Source organism: Carcharhinus amblyrhynchos, unplaced genomic scaffold (assembly GCF_965287045.1).
Source record: "Carcharhinus amblyrhynchos unplaced genomic scaffold, sCarAmb.v2.hapA scaffold_45, whole genome shotgun sequence".
Classification (NCBI taxonomy): Eukaryota; Metazoa; Chordata; class Chondrichthyes; order Carcharhiniformes; family Carcharhinidae; genus Carcharhinus; species Carcharhinus amblyrhynchos.
In genome coordinates, this window is record NW_027649786.1 from 1,373,653 (window position 1) to 1,379,761 (window position 6,109).

The window sequence follows — 6,109 nt, forward strand, 5'->3', positions numbered from 1 at the left end:
TTTCTCTCCCAATCCTGCATTGCCTGTCAGTCTCTAACTTCTGAATCAAATATAGTTGTTTAATTCTCTCACGTACTCTCGGATCCTGCCTCTAAGTGGCCCTGCATTGCTCCCACCCTCTATGATTTGTTAAAGCGGAGGAATCTCTCATGGGGAATTCTTCCACCCACCTGGTAAATTGATCTATAATTACTAGGCAATCATTCCCTTTTGATGAGGGTAGCGGACCTGTAAACTCAATCTGTATCTGATCCCAAGGTCCTCTGGGACAAGGCTGGTGATCGAGTTTAATTTTTATTGTCTTTGCAAGGTTGTACGGGGGACACAAAGTGCATTGCTGGCAAAATTGTGCAGTTTCCCCTCCTATTCCCTTCCAATACCACATGCTCCATACAGAAACCAATTTCAAAACAATTGAAATTAAATCTAATATATTATATCCAATCGAATATATTAATCGAATATATTATAAATCTAATATATTATATCCATTAAATCTAATACATTGTCCTGTCTGGATGTAAATCCTCATTCAGTGTTTTCTGATGCTTCTTGGGGCAACCACTTTCCCCTTCTTTCCTCCACACTCCTTCACTATCTGGGGATGCCCCCCACTCTTTCCACGCTTGTCTCATTATTATTCTCAATCACTTCTTTCTCTTCTCTCAGCCTCCAGTGGGGCAATCTGTGCAACAAGACAATCCACCCTTTTTGTAAACTCCAGCTTCATCTTCACATGATTTGTGTTCAATTCCATTAATATTAACTGGAATGTGGTTTCTTGATGCTCCTTTCTCCCTGACACTCCCCACCTGCAGATCACCTCACTCAATATCATTCAAAATAACAACATGCATGGACTTCAAATATTCTCCAGCCTTCCATTTATCTGTATCCATCTGATGGATATTCCTTGCCAAGTTTATTAGCTGCTAGGCCCTTAATTGTTCCTGTCCGAATTATTTATCCTTTCAGAATAATTTTGCTCCTTGTTCATTTTTGACAGGTACTGATGCATTTAATTCTGCCCCAATTGTTTTGAAATTGGTTTCTCTATGGAATGTGTGTCAGTGCCTTGATCACTTTGGCCCCATTAACCATTTCATGTCATGTTGTTTGTCAAGTAGTGTGCATGTCTGAGACCTGCTCTAAAGTGTATAGATACAAGAACTTCCAAACCCTTGAATGGGTTTATTTTGGACTGGTTTCCTGCATATTAGTTACTTAGTACGTAACTCATCTGCACACTTATTCAGTATCTCAGTATCATACCAACACCTTCCTGACTCTCAGGTGATCTTGTCGAAGTCTTTCCTCATCTCTGCAAATGTCGTCCGGATACCTCAGGTATTGGTCAGAGTATCAAATTCTGTTCTCTTAAAAAACATAGACAAGGACACAAATATCATCAGGAGAAGGCTACCAATTTACTAGCCAATTTATACTTTCCTTTTGCTAGAATACACATCAGTGCCAGATCAAAATGTTCCATGGAATTGAATTGCACTCAATCTCCCCGCACCCATTTGCTGTTTAATTTCCGATCTCTATCTTCTACCTTAATACTATCCAGTTTGCTTCACAACATTTTAAAAACAGAAATCAAACATTTCTATTTGATTCCAGGCAGTTACCATTTTGATTCCTTTTTGCCTTAAATAGCATCATTTTTAAGTTAGCTTGTTAACAGTGTATATGTCAGAATTCTCCCAAATTCAAACAGTGTTGTTGCCTTTCAAATGTCTATTAATACCTATCTTGTGTCATCTTCAAAAAAATCTTTGTTCCGACATCCATAGATACCACATAAAGTGTGTATGTTTTCTGAAAATAACTTTAAATGTTTTTTTAATCACCAGTTAGTCTCATTATCCATCAAATAAATCCCACCTTTAATTCCATCCGATCTGTTCAACTATTGCTCACCCTGTCCTTGGCTTTCCATTCACTCTACTGTAACCTGTCGACAAACAGGGTCACATCAGCTCCCCTATGAGCCTGTTCACTTCCTCACATCTCATCTGCACACCACACACATGGTCCTTCAATGTTCATCTATCCCACTGGGTTATTTTCCTCATCCCTGACTATAGTAATCCATCTATTTGCTGGCAGGAGCAGGCTTTCCTCTTGAGTCTGCCTCACATCCGACTTGGTTTTCAACCTTCCCATATTCAGAATTTGTACCAGAGTGTGTTCTGTGTGCAAAGTTACTTCCCCCAACATTGAGCAAATTGGTTTGCCTACTCTGACTGCCCGTGCTGAATAATCCAGGGGCTTGAATACATCTGGTTAACCCCTGTGGCACCTGCTGATTGTTTATTTGAATAGTATGCTACGGGTCGCTTTTGGTCTCCACGCTGCTGGGTTACTACAGCAGTGTAGTAATTCCCATTGTTGTGACAATATATGTGGAATGGTGAGTCAGGTCTGGTAATCCCAGAGCTGGGGATGTTGCTAGACATTGTTTAATAGAAGTGAATGCAAACCTTGCACTCCCCCACCCATTCTGTCTTCTGTAACTCCTTACCAGATGCCCTCCCCAACTTTTTTCCAGATTTGAAATCGGGCTGATGATTGGTACAATATTGGAACTCTAAAATTAAATTCTCAAATATCTTGAAGCTGCTGCAAATCTTGTTCCATTTGGAGTTAGCTGCCACAGAAAATCCATCCTGCTTGGAGCAGAATGGGTTCATTCATATCTGATCATTCAAAACTTTAAAATCTTTGCCATCTTCCTGTTGTGACTATCAGTCCCATCGTTAATGCTCATATGCAGCTCACCTTGTTAACGGCACTCAGCTGCAGCCACTTTGGGTGAATCACGTACACGGACAGTCCATGCCAGCGAGAATCACACGGAGGCTCTTCCATTCCACTAAATGAGGAAAGATTGCAGTGCAGGGCGTGCTGAAAACACCGGAGCAAATAACTCCCGTTTTCTCACCACTAAGGCACTTAGAACGTTTTTGATCAGTTTGTACCCATACTGCTGAACATTTTTATTTTGCACTCATCAGGACAACACAAGAATGTCAAAAATACTCGCCTTTTTTGAATTTTAGCAAAAACTGTAACTTCCCTGGTGTATTCTCCATGGCAATGCCTCAACCAATCAGAGTTTCTTTACCAACCAATCAGCAAAACTTTCTCTTTTGCAGCACAAATTGTTGTTCCCTTTTGAAATTTGATACTCTTGCATTTATCCTGATGAGTGCAAGATGAAAAGCTTTGATAGCATGTCTCTTTATTCAGCAATGTTCATGTATGTATTTCTTCGAATCCTGGCCTGGTAATATCAAATAAAAATCGACACTTTGAGTTCATAACACAATAAAATGTGACTGATTGAGTTTGTTAATTTCAGTTTAAGATTGTGCACCCAGATTTGGAAATAATTTTGAATTACATTTAATGATTCAGAGTCTTAGGCCAGTCTTGTGTGGAGGATTCACTGTCACTCTCCTCCAAAGAGTGATATTTCAGAAAGACAGTGGTGAAGGATAGAACTGGAGCCAATCTTTACACACTTTTATCTGCATTTACTTACAGAATTTCATATTAAAAGCATGTGCCTCCAAACCCAACAATGACAGTTTCAGTCTGTATCTATTTATTCCTCTTTTGAACAAATCTAAACAATGAAGTGTCCCATTTGAACAAATTTGATCAAAGTGCCAAAACTTTTTTACCTGGACTGATGTTGCACTGAGACACCACCCTTCCACATCTCTCCCACAGTCCCCACGTGCTTTCTCTCCAACACTTCCTGCACTTCTACCTCCACACTCCCTCCCCTCCTCCACCCCCACTCCGCAGCATTGGTCATGGAAGGCCTCAAGTGTACCAGTGGGTAGGTGTGCACCTCATCCTTGAGGGACACCCAGGCACAGATGTAGCTGTGGAAGAGAGGCAGGCAGTTACACCAAATGATCCCATTGACTGCTCACTGCCTGGACCTGTTAATGGTCACCTTTACCAGGCCCAGGAACAGACCAATAAGGAGATCCTCTGCCCGCTCTCCTCAGCACCGTGTGCTCAAAGATCAGGAGAGTGGGGCTGAAGTGCAGCCAGAAATTGAGCAGCAGCCCCTTCAGATAATGGAAGAGGAGCTGGAATCTCTCACACTCGATAGAAATATTAAACACAGACTCCTCCAGGTTACAGAAATTACAGGCAGCCTGGGAATCAGTGAATTGATTTCACTCTCCATTGCACGGGACTGCCGTGTGTAACACCCTTCACCCCAAATCCCCGATGGACAGAAGGAGGATCCCACATGGACAGCATCCCACTGGGAGACTCTGCCTCCTCTGGACAACAGGACAGAACCTCACAGAGTGTCTGGATGGGCGATGAGATCGAGGGAGTGGAAGCTGTGCAAGAGCCCGTACAGGAAACCCCTCCGGGCAGAGTGGAATGGCAGAGAGGGGATTTACCCTCAATCAGACACTCCGGAACCATGGACAGGAGATGGATCAGCAAACAAAATGGGCCCTGAATCTGATGTCCACAATATTGATGATCCACCATCAAACTCTTTCTCCTGATCCAGGTGGGATTGGTTAGGGTGGGTACTGTGCGCCAGCACGGTGCCAAGGTGAGCAGGCATGGTCCTGACAAAGATCCTGTAGTCTGTGCTGAGGAGGGAGACTGATCGCCCCTCTTGGGCAGGAGGACAATAATGGAGAGGAACATTTCTCCGGTCATAAGATTTTCCCTCAGGACAAGTGCGTAATCTCCCCGCCCACCCCCCAAGACATCCCAGAACCTGCTCTATGATCAGCTTGTCCAGCCCCGGGGACTTGCCCCTCGAGAGCCGGTCAGGGACACTGGTCAGCTCAGTCAGGCTAAGTGGTACCCTCTGCACTGACCTTCAACAGATCGTCCCACAAACCTCTGTCAGCATCATCACTGGACAGATCCAGAGAGAAGAGAGCTTGGGAGTAGGCTGGGGCCTCGACGCTGATACTCTCCGATTCAAGACCAGGGATCCGTCATCATGAAGCAGCCTCAGGAGCTGCTTGTGGAGTCATTGCCTTTTATTCAGTGAGTAGAAGATGGGGAGACAAGGTCCAGATCCTGAAGGAACCGGATCTGTGATCTCACAAACACATCACAGAACTCGATAATCTGCTGCTCCCTCAGAGCGCCCTTCTTCTCTCCCTACACCTTCCACGGGGCCGGATCCTTGTTGCGGGGCTTCTAGGATGCTTTGCTCGTTAATGTACTTATAATCACCATTCCCCTTAAATAGCCAGACAAAGTCACAGAATGGTTCAAAATGATTTATTGAAGACTATAGCGATCGGACTCTCTTTAGACCATAAAGGCCAGAGTTCAGAATTTAGAAATACACAAGCAGTTATAGTTTCAAATTTGATTACAAGTAATTAACATATACCAATCAATGTACAGGAGTTATCTCTATCCACTCACAGTTATAGATTAAGGTTACATCATTCATAAGATACAGATATTGAAACAAATCATAATCACCTTCCGCTTGCTTAATTGTAATATCCAATCAGAGTTAAGTTTTGATTGTAGGTTATTGTTCCAACTATCTTTGGACACTCCAGTTGTGTCTGAATGTGAGAACACAAATCAATCCTCCCATTCCAAATGTCTGCTTCAATGGCCTCTCCCAGACAAAGGCATCTTCCTCCCCTCCTGTTTATATGAAAGGTCTGTAACTCAGACACTCGGCCTTTGCCTGGCAATAGCAGCTTACTATCCTGATATGCATGTCTCTGCTGTTAAACTGTGTGCAGGCTTTTTTGTGGTTTAACCTTTCACTTGACACAGTTATTAATATGGCTACTATTCACTTCTATAATTATTAGTATGGGTACTATTCCCCCTCAGTCCTCAACTCAGAGTGAACTCCAGGTCGAGCACCTCCTGCTCCCACCCCTCGATCCTGGCCTTCTGTCCCCTCATTGAACCCCTCACAGGCTCCCGACAGAAGATGTGAACCTTCTGCGGGACGTCAGCTCCAACCAGCGGTTGAGGGTCAGCTGGACTTTGCCACGAGCTGTCAGCTAGGAATTCCCAGAATTCCCTGAGGGAAATGAGGGGGGGTCCCCCACTGACGATGGACTCT